This window comes from Pinus tabuliformis, chromosome 1_1 (genome assembly GCF_031772625.1).
Source record: "Pinus tabuliformis cultivar Carrire ecotype Pingquan chromosome 1_1, CPIR1, whole genome shotgun sequence".
Taxonomy (NCBI): Eukaryota; Viridiplantae; Streptophyta; class Pinopsida; order Pinales; family Pinaceae; genus Pinus; species Pinus tabuliformis.
The window spans coordinates 394012323-394031590 of NC_142297.1; the positions used below are offsets into that span (position 1 = coordinate 394012323).

At 39.6% G+C, this 19268-nt stretch overlaps 1 pseudogene; it reads left to right on the forward strand.

Moving 5' to 3' along the window:
* Nucleotides 1–14538: 14538 nt before the first annotated feature.
* LOC149213286 (uncharacterized) overlaps nt 14539–19268 on the forward strand; it is a 58286-nt pseudogene continuing 53556 nt past the window's right edge.

Here is a 19268-nt window from a genome sequence, read left to right on the forward strand (position 1 = left end):
TCAACCAATAAAACTGCGCTGCGAAAATGCGAAAAGGACCAGTGACGTATACAAGATAAGACATGTCTTATTCAATCATGATGGAGGATGACTAACGATTTTTGAAAATGATTCACATCAATATCATTTAGAAACATGACCCCTAAGTAGTAAACATAGGACAACAACCATTTGACACCCATTTTTGACAATGAAATTTTGGACAAAATTTATGTACATGTGACTGCAGTTCTAGGTGATAACAAATCCCACATCAATGACACAGAACGGAGCAAATGATTTTAATGGAGGTGAAAACAATCTGGTGATATAAGGTTCAGGGTGGCGGTCATGAAAGAATGGAGTATAAATGTATTGTAGTGGGTGAGACACAGGTGAATTCTCTGAATGACTTCTCTTGAACATATCGGCGACACTGATGTGATGGATTGGTAGCATTAACCCCAAATGTGGATGGTATGGTGGGACCATGGTGATGTGATCGATGAATGAAACAACCCAACCTGACTCGGATGCGGAGTGGAAGTGTCATGTTCAAGAGCGACTTGCTACCAAAAACGTTTCTTCAAGTTTTCTTCCCAATTTTCCCCAGTCATTGATGACCAATACCTCTTTATTTTTGTCAAGCTTGAGGAGGATAACATATTCTTGTTCTATAATTTTCCCTTCGGGAAACCCATCGCTATGTTTTAACGAGCCTAGCGATAGTGAAACTCGTTCTCGTCTATAGACAAGTTTGTCGCTATTACACTTTTAACGAGTTTAACGACAAAGATAACTCGATCCTTTTCAATTTTAGAGATTCTGAAAAGGAACGTAAAGGTAACTCCAAAATTCCTTTTTCGTCATCTAATCCCTTAAGTCCAAAAAAGTATAAAACAATACAGAAGGGATGAATTTTCGATACTTTTAACGAGCCGAACAAAACAAACGCTCGATCTTTTTGTGTAATAATCTCTCAGGTCCAAAAAGATTAAAATTTACAGGAGAGATAGCACTTCCGGTCCCTTTAACGAGTTGGAGAGGCCAATGGCTCAGCAATCTTTTCATATTTTACGAGTCAGTTGAAAAGAGCTTAAAGGAGACTCGTCTTTTGAGGAACGAGTGATAAAATGGGTAGCAACTGATTCCAGGTAAGGTTTGGAATTTTCCAATAACGGCAGTGTTACAAGGATGGCTAGTGAGATCACTCTTCGCAGTTGTTCCTCAAAATGGGTAAACAATCAAATGGAGGTGAATGATCGGCCAATGCAAAAGTGGAGGTGATGGTGCATACAAGACCAAGGCTTTAATGGCTGAAGTACTACATTCACGATGGTCATTTACCGGTGAATAGTTCATTTTTTAATGAGCTTAAACGCGAGGGGAGACATTTGCTCATGTCTTATGTTTATTTTTTAACAAGCTTGAACTATGTGCTAAAACTTCTTGATGCGGGTTTATTTTTTAACGATCTTGAACCTTGCGGTATGATGCGGGTTTATTTTTTAATGAGCTTGAAGCTTGCAGTAACACTGCTCGATTAATCCAGTCGTATAATAAGAATTTCCCATATATAAAAAAGGAAATTTTTAGAGTTTTGCCCCACATCCTTTCTTTATGCAAGTTAGGAAACGACCAATCCAAAAACCAGATAAATGATCGCTCTTTGCTTGCACTCCAAAAGGTTTGCATGCCCCAAGGTATAAAACAGAGTTTCAAGGTTACCCCTTCTTTTTTCCGTTAAAACATTTGTTTTACCGGGAGAGGTCTACCTCTTACAGGTCACCCAAAGATTGTTCTATTCACAGCGCAAACAAAACACTTCTTCGGTGATGTTTACCGAAATAGACAAAGGTGAGTGAAGGAGGCTACTCCACTCACGCAACTTTGACAAGAGAATCTTGTTCTAGAATAACCCCCTCTTCCAATCACGGACGGGAGTACAGACTAGTCATATTCTCTCGCGGAAACCTACCCTATACCCAAAGTTTTCCTGCCGAAGCAGACCAGGGTGCATGCCCCCTGGGTTTCAGTCATGTCCCCCGAATCACTCGCGCTCATCAGGTGGGCGGACTGGAGATTGAGACATTTCTTACGAGAAAAGACCATTTAGAGATGGCATATGACTATTTGCTATGTGTGATTCAGGGAATGAAAGCTGGTCCACGAGCTTGACCACTCTTCCTTCGTGCGGAAAACACATTACTCTAAAGAGTGAGGAGACAATCACTCCCATGCAATAAATATAGTCTCGTCCAAGGAGTAGATTATAATCCAGGGGTCCTTGAACTACCATTACGTTCATGTGAACGGTTTTCCCTCTCAATGTTATGGGCACATTGGGAAGGATCGCTAACGGTCGACTGGTTCCTTTATCAAAGCTTGTTAGATTTCTCATCTCAGGAAAAAGCGATGGCGAACCAAGTGCTTTCCAAGCAGTTGAGGAAAGGATACTCACAGAAGCCCCTTCATCTATTATGGTACCGACCATAACCATTCTATATATTTGAACAATGATTCAGAATGGTATACTAGCTAGTAAACGGGGTCTGCCTAGTTGATTCCAGTCAAAAGAGACAACTAGGTTGCTTGGAGGTGGGATCGATAGACGGCCGGGTATGACTCTGACGAACTTCCTTCCTACGGTAAAGGAACGGGTAAATTGCCCCCATGTTCGTTGGAGTTTGTGCTTATGAAAGGAATTTGGACGGTGTCATCCTTGTTCTTTTCGGTGACTGTATCATCTGAAGATACCTCTGAAGGCAAGACCGGGTCAACTGCCACCTTGACCTTTTGAATTTCGTCTGGTATGGGTTCAGATGGTTTGTCTTCAATGATATATGCTTCAGCCGACCACTTGAGCGGGCCAGCTGGATTTTCAACTAGTGACGGACTCGGCAAGAGTTCTTTATATCCAGGAGGAAGTCGTAACGGTGAAACCGGATGATCATCCAAAACTCTTTTAACCTCGTCTAAGAAGGGACAATGGTGGACGGCATGATCGCCTTCGCACAGTTTACAAGGAAATCTATATTTTCCTTTTTGTCTTGGGGCTTCACTTTCACTAGTTGACGGTGTGTTTTCAACATGATCATCAGAGGTTGACGACACCGGGTTGTGCAAACGAGGAGACCAGTCCCTTAAGATTCGAGGGATGCAAGGACAATCTCTATGATAGTGGTCTCCCTTGCAAATGACACATGGCGATTTAGGCCTGGTTGGTGCAGTGAGTGGATTTTCGCTAGACGACACTCGTTTGCCCCCATTCACTTTTGGCTCCTTCTTCTTCTTCTCTTTCTTCTTCTTTTCCTTCTTCTTCTCAGGTACTTGACTTTTGGCTTTACCAGCCCCATCAAGCGAAGAGGAGGGAGGAGAGGAAGAATTAGAAGAAGTAGAAGGTTGGTGGGTAACTCTGGACTCGTCTAGTTGCTGGTTCGATTGTTCAGGAATTGCGGTGTTTTGAACGACAGAGGTTGAGAAGAGCCATACAGGAAAGCCGATTGTCAGTCCTGGAAGCGACAATGTGGCCATATGGGGTGCACCAACATCTCCCCAAGAGGAGAAGGGACTAGGATTTCCTCCAAGGGGAATTCCTTGGTCGGTGGATTCCATTTTCTCAACCCAAGATCAACGTAGGAAAGGGTAATGAGTATTCCGTTTAAAATAAATTTTAGACGCTTTGACACAACTTGTTTTTTCAATTTTTAAGAGTCGAGAAAAAACAAAAGATGACTCTAGTCTCCTTCGATTTTTAATGAGCCTGAAGTGACAAGTGCTCAGATGGACCTTTTCTGTTAAGGAGTATGAAAAGGAATGAAAGGGTCTGATTTGGAAATCTAGGTAGAGGGATTACCAAACTAATCACAAAACTGCAGAATACTTTTTACGGTATGACAGTCAATCCTCCCAAATGTCGTGTTCAGTGCATTGCGATCGATAGGGCGGCAGACACGGCTTCCTATGGATAAAGGATTAAGCCTATTGGGGTCTCCCAAAATATACTTGACGGTACGTGGGAGCACAAGTCCGTACTGGCACTTATCGCCTCAAAGTGGAGGAATCACCAACCATCAGTGAGAACAATAGTTACCAGGCTTTACGACGCAGGAATACGTCTCTAGCCTAGACTTCTAAATGTTGTGCGTTAAGTTCCAAAGCATTGTTAGATTCATTGAATTTATTTTAAGCTGATCTTGTTTATGAAGTTTACCTTTCAGGTTCACCGCGAGATGTAGATGTAATTCCTAAAATGAAATCTAAGATGATAAACAAACTTTTATCTTCTTTGTGCAATGAAAATCCTAGCTACTAAGGAAAGAAAGACATAATCTTTTCACAAAGAGCAATGAGCACACTCTAAATGCACTTTCCTAAATCAAGCTAATCAGACTGTCTATATGAAAATGCACATGCAAGTATTTGTTTTCGACTTTCTTAGTATATGAATGCTAAAAAGAAAGTTGATGCACAAATCTGAATTTCTTTTCAAGCGACAAATATCAACAAGTTTCTTTTCGAAATAAAAAATGGAGACGATCACAACACCTTACGATTTTGAAATGAATACTTGTTCTTGACACTGTAAAATTACAAATTCATACCAAAAACAATAGTAACACGATAATCAACCATCAACAACAATCAAACTCTTTCCTACAATTGAAATCAACATTTGCGACGGTTTCAAATCAAAGGACGACAGTATGATTATGCTACTTTTGCAAAGGAGAACTGAAAATGACTCAACAAACACACAAAAAAATTTACAGTTCTTTTGTACAAAGGAGGCGGAATAACAGCAAGGAAAAGGGGTTTCAAACAGACATTTACTGGTCACAGGCAGCAAAATTCAGGAATAGAACTGGAAAGAATGAATCACAGAAACCAAAACTGCACAGAGCCTAGTCTGATCAGCGCATATGTAACACAAAGAATTTGAAATGCAGCGCACTTTGTCCACTCGGGAGCGCTGAAGTTCAGATTCTCTGAACAGTACCTGCGCTGGGCCAAAAACGAGATTCTGTTTGGGTTCTGGGTCATAGTTTGCAGTTCAGTTCTTGGGTTTTGGCCAAGCAAAAAGCAATCAATAATGCAACAATCAGGGGTAGATCTAAGGAGGATCTAAGAGCTATCACAAGGGAAATCAGATAGTTTGTGAATCAGTTGTTTAAATCATAAACAGATCCAGTAGATGGATTGAAGTAGCATTTATCTACTTTGCATTTGTTATGGCAAGTGCAGTTCGAATGCTACCTATATGTTTATGAAACAAAAAACAAAGAATGATAAACAAACAAACTAATTCCTCCCCAGCGGAGTCGCCATTTTGTTACAGGGAAAAGTGTTTATATAGAACTGCTTTATCCCACTAAGGTGTGACAGCTGCCTTAGAAACAAACAGAGAAAAGCTACTTTCATTTTTCCTTTATTAATTTTAGATAGAGAGGAATAGAAAGACCAACCTCTGTCTTGCGCTAATCTCCTGATTTGATTCCTCTCTTCTTTGATAGTCTTTAGCTACCTGCTCCCTTGCACGCCCAGCTTCACAAAGTACCTGTAAGATCACAGTAGCATATCACTATACAAAGACATGGATCTATAATCATAAACAATCTAGGATCAGATGTAAATTGACCATACAAATGTAGCAAACATCAATGACACAAGAGCATGGAGGAAAACTTGAATAGCTTTTATTGATAAACAAGAAAGAGCCAAGAGGAGTTACAACCAGTTGTTCTGACCCAGCATCAACCTCTCAGCAAGGAAGCCCCTCTTCACCTCATATAAAGCTTAGATCACCCAACAATCTGATGTTTTTCTCAAGAAACCAACAACAATTCCTTACAATATGCAAAATTCCAGCCTCTGGATCTCTGGGATGAGGGATCCATATATAGATATCTGTAATGGAGATGAGTCAGGTTATGATTTGATTAGTGTCTTCCCTTTGATAGTTCTTGCTTCCACTTGGAGATTGATGATCTCTTACTCATCCTTGGTTGAATTCAGAGAGGCAAGTGTCACAGGAGAAGATTCTGGAAGCTTCCATTGCCTCTCCACCTCGCGGAATGACACTGCCATTTGTCATTTCTCGCCCATCACACCCCATAGAAGGGATTTTTGAAATGCAACGCACCCACACAGTGTATTTAGGTGAGATGCAATTCACTTGGCTAGTGGAGCAGCTGAAATGATCCTGTTTTGACCAATTCAGAGCAGTTTTTCATGGAGAACTTTTGGGAGAAGCTGTAATCTGTTGACCTTGTTCCTTTAGGGGTTAGAACAACACTTTTAGGGACTTAGGAGCCCTTGGTTTATGGACATTTCATGTTTGGGGTTGTAGTGCCCAAAAATGTCTATAACACAAGGTATCAAAATATACATTTTGTTGAACCTATCCACAACAACACATAAATAGTCATGACCTTTCCTAGATTTAGGCAGTCCTTCAACAAAGTCCATGGAAACACTTTCCCAAGGATGAGAAGGAACTAGTAGTGGAGTGTACCAGCCTAGTTTTCTATTGTTGGGCTTGCTCTTAGCACACATGGTACACCCTCTTACATATCTAGAAACTGTCTCATTCATTTTTGGCCAATAACAAAATATTTGCAGTTGTGCAGCTGTTTTACTTACCCCAAAGTGACTCGATATTAGAGAAGTGTGTGCTTCTCGAATTATCTTTACTCTTTCAGTTTGTGGAATGCATAGCTTCCCAAAATGATACAAGGGTCGGTCCTTAACATGATAATCCAATTCTTCTACTCGTTTTCCTTGACTTAAAGTTGATATACACCTTTAAAATCTATATCTTGAGCATACTGTTCAATGTAGCTTTCATGAAACACCGAATTATGCTTAGGTATAGTAGATGCATTTGTAAATGGTCTGGACAACGTGTCTGCAACTTTATTGTGTATGCCATTTTTATATCTGATGACTAAATGAAACTGTTGTAGAAAACCCATTCATCTATAATGTCTTAATTGCTACAACTTAGTTTGGGAGTGTATATATTGAAGTGGTCGATGATCAGTATGTATAACTGTTTCTTTACACATTAAGTAATGTTTCCACTTTTTCACACTTTGTACTAATGCATACAATTCTTTATCATATGTGGGATAGTTAACTACTGTAGAATTAAATGTCTCAGAATGATAACATATGGGTTTACCATGCTGTATCAACACTGCTCCCATGGCATAGTAACTGACATCTGTTTGGATCTGAAATGGTCTTTGAAGATCAGGCAGTGCTAGTACTGGTGCTGTACTAATCTTTTCTTTTAAGGTGTCGAAGGCTTTCTGCTATTTGCCTCCCCACTGAAACACCTTGTTCAATCCTGTTAAAGAATGTAAGGGAGCTGCAATTAAGGAAAAGTTAGAAATGAACTTTCTCCAATACTCTGATGCTCCTAAGAAGCTTCTAACTTTTGTAGCAGATCTAGGTTTATGCCAATTTACAATGACTGCAACCTTAGAGGGATCTATCTTCAATTCACCACCCGCTACTATATGTCCCAAATAATTCAAAGATGTTTTGCCAAATTCACATTTTGAGAGTTTAACATAAAGTTTTTCTCTTTTCAAAACATCTAGTGTCTGCTTAACATGATTTAAATGTTCTTCCCACGTTTTGTTGAATATAATAATGTCATCCAAATATACAATAACAAAATCATCAAGAAAAGGTTTGAGCACATCATTCATTACTCTCATGAAAGTAGCAGGAGAATCAGTTAAGCCAAAAGGCATAACCAACCACTCATACAATCCCTTCTTTGTTTTGAAAGCAGTCTTCCATGCATCTTGTTCTGCAACTCTAACATGATGATATCCACTATGCAAGTCTAACTTGGAAAAATAAACAACTTCCTTCAATTGATCTAATAGATCATCTATGCGAGGAAGGGAATAACAATTTTTTATCGTTATCTTGTTCAATTCTCGGTAATCAATGCACATTCTCCACAAGCCATCTTTCTTTCTCACCAAGAGAATTAGAGACTCGCATGGTGATGTGCTAGGTCTAATGAACCCATTCTTGAGCAACTCCTTCACCTGCTTCTTGATTTCTGCATTCTCTAAAGTGGACAACCTTTTATACCTGTGGCTGCAATGGTTGTTTCATCTCTTGAGTCTGACCCGAAATCTTTCTGAATAGCTGCAACAATCTTCTTCTTCTTGCCCTTGAACTTCATAGGTCTCAACTCTAGATGCAAAATCCAATAGTGTTCATCATCATGCCCATCCTTTTTACAGTGAGTGCATAGAGACTTGCTCTTCTATGTAGTGTTGGCCTTCCTCTCTTTCCATTTCTGTTTTCTTTTCTCCTTATTTTTGCTTGTGGTGGGTTGGGATGATCCCCCAACTTCTGGGTTCCCATTCTTACCTCTAGCTTCTCGATGTGTAGCCTGAATGGATACCTCATCTATACTTGTGGGATTACACATGAGGATGGTGTGCCTCATGTAGCTGTGTAAACCACCTATGTACTTCAATAGAGTCTCAAGTGAGTCTAATGAAATTCCTAGAATCAAAGCTCTCTTTCAAAATTCTTGGGTGTAACCCTGTACACTTTTCCATTTAAATTGGCGAAGAGTTTGCCACCTCATCATGGCTTGTTGCATGTAAGCTAGTGGATAGAACTGCTTTTTGATTACAGAAACAAATTCACTCCAGACAGAAAGAATCTTACCATGTCCTTCATGTCAGCTTGGGTCTTGCCTTCCCACCATACCAAGGTAGTGCCTCCAAGGCTTAGGCTAGCTAGCTGAATCTTACTCTTTTCTGAGTCAATACTTTGCACTCTGCAATATACATCAATCTGTCTGATCCAATTATCCAGCTTCTCTACATTCAACTCTCCATCATATATTGGTAAATCAAATTTAAAATATAATTTAATCAGAGATGTCTTCTTTTTATTCTCAGGGCTATTAGGAGGTGTGAGAAAGTTTTCTTCTTTCCCTTTTCCTTTTGAGTGGTCATGGAGGAGAGATTCTTCCTCTCCTTTATCTTTGGAGTGTGATGCATCTGCATCTTTTCCTTTCTTAAACTCCTTATACATTTCCTCTACCATGGACCTCATGGCTAGGAAACTATCTGTAAACTGGGGGTCTGATCCTAAGGGAATTTCTTCTGAAATTTTCTTCTTGGAATAGATCCTACCAATTTCCAGGTTAATTTCAACCAACTCTCATTCTCCTAATTTAAGCTTTGATCTAGTTAGCATTCAACAACAAAAATCTAGCACAAGCTTGTCTAACCTTAACAACCTAAATGCTCTGATACCACTTGATCTGAAATCACTTGTAAATGACCTCAGGGAATTAATGAAGGTATTACAAACTCATGTGCTGGGGTGTGCCTATGTTATTTTATTCAACAGATTGATAAGATTGTGAAATACATAGACATAGAAGCAGTAGAGAAACACAGTAAGAAAACACATAAACACAATAAAATTAATAACGAGTTCACCGAATTCTCTGGGGCTACGTCTCCTGGTCCAGCCTTCAGTGGTGGCCTTTTCTATTTTGTCTTAAAGTAGAGTTTTTACAATCAGGAGCTCAATTCAAGTCTCCCTTAACAGATGATGATCAATAGGATGGTACTTGGATTCCCCAAGTCTCTAGCGTGCACAGACTCCCCTTACTGAATCTCGACCTCAATTGGTCTTCGTGGTATGATCCCGATTTGGTACTCAATACCTGATAGGTATATACGGAAGAGTTGCTTGAACCTCTCAAGCCTTCTCTGGAGTTCATAGACTCACAGACTCTCTCTGTCTCTATTTGGATCGATGCTACCTCTGATCTACAGGTCGGATTAGCTTCTCTATTCTATGCAATTCACTTCTTGCTTGCCACTCAGCTTTTGCTTCTCTCTCTTTCTGCTTGCTTACTCTCTGTTTGTTCATGGCTTAAAACCAATCTGCTCCTCGACTGTTCGTTTCCGCTTCCTAGCTCCCTGGATCTCCTACCTCTGTCCGCTTGGATTCCCCTGCTCTACATCATCATTGCTATAACGCTTCACAGAGAGGTGGCCACCTGTTTCCTCACAGACTGAGTGTCAATTCTCTTTGAATGGTCATTATTTCCATTGCTCCAAGATTGCCCACAAAATTGATTCCTCTTCCAACTCAGCGGTCATGTCAGATCTCAAATCTCATATGACTCAGTTTATTTATTCATCGAATCCGGTCATCCATCAGATCAATTCTTCGTCGTTGATCTGGAGCCTCCAGATCCTACGGTCTCTGTACATATTGCGTAGATAAGTACATGCCCTTTACTCGCGCGATGAGAGTGGTTTTCTCTCTCATCTGTCGGACACACATCACCCAGTGTATGGAATCACGTGGGACTCGGCTGAACCCGATCACTGCTTCAAGCCCTTCTGATATCCTGCTGGTTTTAGCATGGGACCCGCCTTCTGATGGAATCAGTGATTTTAGTATGGTTTTATGCTTTTTCCTCATGATCGAGCACTTGTGGATTTTCCTTCACTGAGGGGGACGCCCTGCTAATCGCGTATAAAAAACTGCCTCCGTTTCGGGATTTGACCTCCCGTTTGCCAATTTTGTGCCAGCACGTAGTTACCATGGGCCAACGATTTGCGCGCTTTGACCGAGGGTCCTTGTTGCTCCATGATGACCATAAATCAAATTTTTAAGATTTTATTCCTGATAAGCTCAACATCCATAATATTTTGAACTTCAGCATGAGTTTTTACAGAGTTCGAGTAACTTTAAGAGAGTTTAAGGATCCAATTCAGATCATATATGATCTATTTCACTGACCATTTGGGTTTAGGGATGACACTTCATGGGAAACCCTGATTTTAGTTGTGTAGTCCCACTCTCTTACCTCCTTATATTATCCCCTTTCCATTCAATATCACCCCATTCATCATTTCTCCACCCTGGATCCACATTCCTCCACTACGTCCACATAGGGTTAGGGTAATCGCTGTGCGTAAGTAGCTAATTGGCTTATTCAAGGTATGCAAAAGCCAGTCGTATAACTTCGCGGAGGTCTAGAGTCCAATTGAGGGAAGTTACAATGATAAGATGTAAGGGATTAGAGATTTGTGTGAAGGTAGATTTAGGTCACAGAAGGACATCACACTAATCTCTCGGTGTAGAAACTTGGTTCTAGCATCCCCCCATACTACTTCAGGTGAGACTTTAGTCCACGCACCGTGGATTGATGCCGAAAGGGCCATTAGCGTAGGGATTTGTTTGGCGCTAATAACTATGAACCTGGGTCAGGACCCCCTAAGCCAACAAATGGTTCCATTCCTGGGACTAGGATCTGCATAAAGAGATGTGTGATGTCGCATCACTGGAATCCGAACGAAAAGGAAATTGAGAATTCGTTGGATAGAAAGATCCATGAATTCGTGGCACAAGAGAATAGAAATCCACACCTAACAAAAGAACAGTGGTTGGACCGATATTTGTACACAAAAATACATGAAATTTTCTTCTGCACCTTCTTGATCGAGCTATACGAGTCAATCACTAAATTGTCAGATGACCAAGGAAGGTGGAGGCTTGACAGTCTGATAGTGTTGACCTAGGAGCTAGTGCAGAGGTTGGAAGCTTCTGAAGATGAAATCATGCACATTGTTGATCACTGGCTTGATCGAGTCATAGGAGGATTTGTGATAGAATTCGCAGTTGATACCTTAGTCAGTTACAACGAAGCAGAGCGACGCTTTTTCAAGGGACTGCTAGGTAAGTATTTTAGATCTTTGAATAATTGGATTAATAAGCTCTTGTGTGAAAAGTGGGTTATGAGGTTGCCTTGATGTTTTGATCTACACGAAGTGGATGAAGCTTTAGAAATCAAGGAAAATTAGGTCCTAAATATAGTCCATTGATCGGACCTCCTTCGAGTGATGACGAGGGAGCGGTACAAGCCTCACCACCAAGCACTATCTAGTTGATAAGGAAGGATTTTCCGCAAGTAAATCATCCTTCCACGGCACCTCCACCTTCACCCCCACTGCATACACCTTCGCCCACACCACCACCGTTCAACATGTCAAATACAATGAAGTTTCTAGTTTTCAAGGGCTTAGGAAGTGAGGATCTAGATTAGTTTTGGTTTGTTGTGAAGGTTGTGTGGACATCACAGTAGATTACAAATGATAAGATAAATAAGGTGCACTTGGTTATCACTCTACAAGATCGCATGATGACATAGCACATTATGTATTGCACCAATAATCCATTAGCGTCGTTAGTTGACACACAAACCACTTGTTGGCATTATGGCACAAGGTTGGAGCTATGGCACAGGTGTTGTCCTTGATGGCAAATCTCTTTGGTGACAGATCTCAGGTCCAGATCTCAGTTTAGGCTTTCAGAATGAAGAAAAAGATATATACGTAGGTTCACCTAGACAAAGGCACGTATACACACGGGTTAGATGTTACAAAGGCGCATATGTGTATACACGCACTTTCATGCAAGGAAAAGCGTGTATATGTTGGAGCACTTACTTTTGGTCCATGGTAGTTAGTCCTTGGTATTTGAACCTATGGTTTTGGACCATGGTATCTCATCAGAAGTGTTGACCCCAAGTATTGGGTCCAAGGTATTGTTTTATTATGGTTTTGGACCATGGTATTGTGAAAGGCCTAAGACTATAAAAGAGGAAGGAGATCATTTGGCAAAGGATCATCTGAATTAATTGAATATCTAATAAGTGCGAGATCTGAAATATTGGTGATTGGGGTTATGGTGCAGATCTGGATTTGAATGAAGGAGGAACCTTAGCGCAAAGAAGGATAAGTTCTATTGATGGTTCATAATCTTTTGGCTTGAATGATAATATCTTTGCATGATTTTGATCTATTATATGTGGCGCATGCTTGCTCTATAAATCTGATAATCTGGGTTAATCAGTGTCTGGATATTTGAAAGAGTGAATTATATTTTATAGATCTGTATGTAGGTTCAGTGAAGCGAAGGTGCGTATACATGTTGGTTCAGTGAATGAAAACGACGTATACCTAGGTTTCTCAAAACGCAGAAGCATATGCACGCAGGTTTCAAGTTATTGAAGTAGCATATATGTTTTGAGTTGTGATCTAGCTGCTTCTGTTTATTGCTGCAGTGTTTAGGGTTCAGAATTGGTGTGTGGTTACAATTACTGTGTTTTGGGTACAGCTGTCAGAGAAGTGTTTATTTTGATTCAGTTTTGATTGGTGAAAAGGTGATTGATTGATGCAGAAATTCTTGATGTTTGATTGATGTGGATCTAGTTTGAAAATTTATGAAACGTGGTCCCTAGAAGAAAGAGAAGGTTGTAGCCTTCTCTAGGCCAGCACCTACGTACTAGTATCTTGGCTAGTGCAAGAGCTAAGGGGGTTGTAGCTCCCTTCCAAGAGAAGCTGGAGAACGAGAGAGGATTGTATATCTCTGCAGGTTGTAGCCTATGTACTGGTAAAGGACTGCACCAGTACATTGTAAAAAGAAGTTTCTAATTAAAAGAAGAGAGAGACGAATTGCAGCAGGTAGTTTTCACCCACATTGGGTTTCCACCTTATATCTTGTGTTCTTGTGTGTGTGATTGTCTTCAATATGTTTTATTGTTTCTGGTTACTGTTTATTTGATCCTAATACACAGATTAATGATCAAACATCAGTAAGATAAACTAAATTATAAGTTTGCATTGCATATGTGGGTTCCCCTCTCTGTAGTTGCGTATATACGTAGTTTTATCTAACTGAATTAGCGTATATGATCTGGGTTTGAAAAAGAAAATATTTGACTTGATAATACTGATTCACCCCCTCTCTCAGTATTATTTCCAACAATTGGTATCAGAGCAGGTCCTTCTGAAGAAGCTTGATCGCTTGAAGGAAGATCCATCATCATGAGAAACTACAAGAGAGAAGCATCTATTAGGCCACCAATTTTTGATGGGACAAACTTCTTATATTGGAAGGTAAGAGTTACTGTCTATCTTCAATCTCTTGGTACATAAGTATGGGATATCATAGATACAGGGTACACTTTTCCATCAGCAACTCCTACAAATCCGGATGAGAAGAAGAAATATGAAACAAATGCAAAGGCTGTTAATACTCTATTAGGATGTCTATCCCAATCAGAATTCGTGAAGGTTATGTAGTATAAATCCGCAAAAGAAATATGGGACAAGATTGTTTTGAGCTATGAAGGAGATGAACAGGTAAAACGAGAAAAACTTCAAACCCTCAGAATTCAGTATGAAAATCTCAGAATGCATAATGATGAAAGTGTGGCTAACTATTTCCTTTGTGTAGATGAGATTGTTAATTGTATGAAAAATTTGGGTAAAGAAATAAAAAAGGCAGTTGTGGTTGAAAAGGTTCTAAGATCTTTGTCCCCTAGGTTTGAATATAAAGTTTCTTCAATAGAAGAAAAAGAGAATCTATGAAACCTTACCATGTCACAGCTGCATGAAATTCTGATTGCTTATGAAATGAGGAAAGGAGCACCATCGGACAGGAGAGAAGCTGCCTTCAAGGCTTCAGGCAAAGGAGATTACCATGAGTCTGGACACGTGTCAGAAGAAGAAGAAGAATCAAAGTTTGTCAAAAAACTTCAACGGTGTGCTGGACGATTCTGAGGTAAGTTACCTTTCAAATGCTTTTCTTGTGGAAGATTCGGTCACAAGGGGAAGGAACCTGTTAGATGGAACAAGAAACAGAATGCAAATAAGAAAAGTTATTAGACTCATGAAGACAGTGATGGACTTTCAAATAGTGACGAAGATGAACGAGGTAATAATTATAAACTTTTAATGGCTTTTGAAGATGATGATTACATGGATGCTATAGATGAAGAAGGTCTTTATGAAGATATCTCTAATCTCAAAATTTGTTTAGAAGAGAAAAATGTGATTATTGATTCTCTGCAATGTCAACTGGATGAAAGGTAAAAACATCATGAAAAATTGGAATGTGAAATTGTTGGTCTTAGAAAAGAGATTGAGAAAACAAAAGCTCTTAATCTTAAATTTGTTAAAGGATCTAAAACTCTAGATGAGATTATAAATGTGCAGCATTCTCCACTAATCAAGATAGGTCTGGGATATAATGGAGAAGCATATCAAGCATCCATCTCCAAAAGTTATCTTGATGTAGCAAGGAGGAGCGAGCAAAGGCCTAATAGAAATCATCAGGTAAATTAGGGACAATTTACCTCAAGAATGAACAAAGAATATCAAGAAAATCGGGGGCAATCTACCTTAAGGACAAACAGAAGCCACAACCAGCCACAGGTAAAATCTTCCCAATTTACCTCAAGAATGGATGTCAGTAGAAACTACAATCAGTTGGTTGATAGATTTTATAATCGCAGGAGTTTCTTCAATGGCCAATGTTTCTCTTGCCATAACTTTGGCCACAAAGCAGCTCAATGTGTTGCCTATAAGACAATCATGACTATAGAAGCTCAAAAACAAAGAAGTATGACTGGAATCATGAAAAGGAACTATAAAAACTTTTCAGCCCTTGAAAGTGAAATTGAATGTTCTTTTTGTAATAACTTTGGTCATGAAAATTTTGAATGCAGGAGTAGGTTTCGGAAGACAACTCATAAGGAACAAACCTCAAATGCCAGAACATGGAGAATGAAGGAACTAAATCCAGAAAGATGTGGGATAACTTTATATGCAGAAGGACAGGAAAATCAATGGTACATTGACAGTGGATGTTCGAAGCATATGACAGGTGATAAAGAAAAACTTCAATCATATAGTGCTTTAGAAAAGGGAAAGAGAGTTTCTTTTGGAAATCATACCCCTGCAGTCATAAAAGGAAAAGGCACTGTTCAGTTGAAAGAAAAAGTCAAGGCTGGAAATGTTTTGTATGTTGATGGCTTGAAGCATAATCTACTAAGTGTCAATCAGATGTGCGATCAAGGAACTGAGGTAATATTTCGATCAAATGGATGTAGTGTTCATGATCTTGATACAAGAAGAACAGTGATCAAAGGCACAACAACTCCAAATAATTTATACATATTTGAAGGAGGACAACAACAATGCTATTTGAGCAAGAATGATGAACATTGGTTATGGCACCAGAGGTTGGGGCATCTAAGCTTTTCCCAGATAAGGAAAGCATGCAAATACCAGGAAGTTCGTGGTCTTCCAGACATCAGAATTCCAGACAATACAATATGCAAATCATGTCAGTTTGGTAAGTAAACCAGAACTAACTTCCCTGAGAAGGAAGGATCAGCTAGCAGGCCTCTTGAACTAGTCCATACAGATGTATGTGGTCCATCTAGGAAAAGGTCACCTCGAGGAGAAGAATACTTTATATTATTCATTGACGACTTCTCCAAGATGGTTTGGATAGGACCTATGAAGCACAAAGACGAAGCTTTTGAAAAATTCAAATCTTTCAAAGCCTAGGTTGAAAATGAATCAAATCACAAAATTAAGTGCCTCAGGTCTGATAGAGGTGGGGAGTTTACCTCAAATGAATTTTTCTATTTTTGTGAAGAACATGGAATAAGAAGGGAATTCTCTACAACTAGGACTCCTCAGCAAAATGGAGTAGTGGAAAGAATGAACAAAATGGTTCAACAAATGGCTCGTGCTATGCTTGATGAGTCTGGAACTCCCACAACCTTCTGGGGTGAAGCTGCATTTGCTGCGGTTGTTATTCTCAACAAAACAAATGTCCAGGTGAACAACACTCAAACTCCTCATGAGCTCTGGTATGGTGAGACTCCTTCGGTAAAAAAATTCAAAATCTTTGGAAGCAAATGCTATATTAAGAATAATGATGAACATCTTGGCAAGTTTGAACCTAGAGCAGATGAAGGCATTCTCCTTGGTTATTCTCCTCACAGCAAAGCATATAAGTGTTACAATAAAAGACTTGGAAGAATTGTTGACAACATTGATGTAGTGGTTGATGAAGAAGGAAACATTCCTAGGCAAGTAAATTATGAAAATATCGAAGAGGATGAAGACCATCCTTCAAATCAGACTGATGATGAGGAAGAACCTCAAGAGGCACCAGAGGAACAGATAGAAGAGAAGACTCCATCTAGGTATGTTCAGAAGAATCATCTAGAATCTCAAATTTTGGGGCAGAAAGAGGTAGGTATACAAACAAGAAGAACAATTGTAGAAGCCTCAAGCTATTTGGCATTGCTCTCCTCCACCGAACCACAAAATGTAAAAGAGGCATGCAAAGATGAATGCTGGGTCAATGCAATGGATGAAGAACTTGAGCAGATCAAAAAGAACAACACTTGGGAGTTTGTACCTAGACCAAAGGATAAGAATATCATAGGAAAAAAATTGATCTTCAAGAACAAGTTGAATGAAAATGGGGAAGTGATTAGAAACAAGGACAGACTTGTCTGTAAAGGGTATGCTCAACAAGAAGGAATAGACTTTGAAGAAACTTTTGCTCCCTTTGCTAGACTTGAGGCCATCCGAATGTTCCTTGCTCTCTCAAGCTTTCAGAAGTTCAAAGTATTTGAAATGGACGTGAAATCAACCTTTCTTAATGGATACTTAGAAGAAGAAGTGTACATTGAGCAACCAGATAGTTTCATTCTTGGGAATGATCCAAATCTTGTATGCAGATTAAAAAAGGCTCTCTATGGTCTTAAACAGGCTCCAAGGGCTTGGTACTACCGTTTGGGCAAATATCTTCATGAACAAGGTTTTTCAAAAGGATCAGCAGATAGCAATCTTTATATAAAAATTGAAAATGACAAATTGCTAATACTTGTTGTGTATGTATATGATATTATATTTGGCAGCAATGAAGAAGCTATGAGTCAAAGCTTTGCCTTGTTGATGCAAAAAGAATTCGAAATGTCTTTGCTTGGAGAACTGACATATTTTCTTGGATTGCAAATCCAACAAAATGAAGGCGTATCTTTTTGTCTCAAACCAAGTATCTCAAGCAGATCTTGAAGAAATATGGCATGGAAGATGAAAAACCAATATGTACCCCCATGGTTACAGGATGCAATCTCAGTGAAAATGATGAATCAGTAGCAGTGCATCAACCAACCTATAGATCTATGATTGGAAGTCTATGTTATTTGACAGGTACCCGACCAGACATCATGCATGCAGTGGGAATAGTTGGAAGATTTCAAGAAAATCCTAAGGAAACTCATCTTCAGGCAGTTAAGAGAATCTTCAAGTTCCTTCAAGGAACTAAAAACTATGGCTTATGGTATCCTAGAGATACAGATCTCACACTTCATGCTTATATAGATGCAGATTGGGCCGAAAGTGGTGCATTCTTTATGGGTTCCAGATTAGTATCTTGGTTAAGCAAGAAACAAAGTTTGATTGCTTTATCTACAACTGAAGCAGAATATGTGGTTGCTGCATCTTGTTGCACTCAACTCCTTTGGATGATGCAGACCTTGCAGGATTTTCAAATCACTTGTACACCACCTATCTCCATCTTATGTGATAATACAAGTGCAATCAAAATTTCAAAGAACCCAGTCATGCATTCAAAGACCAAGCACATACAAATCAAGTATCACTTTCTCCGGGAACAAGTGTTGGAACAAAAAGTCAAATTGGAGTATGTTCCTTTTAAGGAACAAGTTGCTGATATTCTCACTAAACCACTGCCCAGGGAAACTTTTGAATACCTCAGATAGAAGCTGGGATTAGATGATGCATCATCTTGCTGTTAAATCTTGTCTGTTTTAGAGAAAAATGGGTGTATGCAAGTTTCGTAAGGAGGATCTGCGTACATACGCCAGTTTGTGCAGAGACAGTCACGTACATGGAGGTTTGATGGATATCAGTAGGGACAGGCTCTGGCTGAAGATATTCTGATGTGGTTCTGACAGAGACCATCTGCCACAGGTTCAGGGGGAGCAGATACACTTCTAATGATGCATTGTTGGCATTATCTTAGAAGTTTTTGGTTCTAGTTCTCAGCTGTTGTTGGGTTCAGGTGGAACAAATGCAGAAGGAGAACAGAAGGAAATGATGGTTGCTGATCTAAATGGTGATTGAAAGATGTTGTTGATATCTGTTATTGGTGACTTTCATAAGTCTTGCTCTAGATATTTCGTCTCTATGTCATGTATCTCTTTTATGATGTATAAGTCATCGTTCTTCTTGAAGAACATCTTTTTGCAGATCTTGCCTACAGTCAGGGGGAGCATGGTCAGCACAACAGGGCAGAGATTTTAGCATGTATTCAAGGGGAGCACAACCCTTTTCCCTTGATGACAAAGGGGGAGAATGAATTTGAGGATTGTGTGGTTG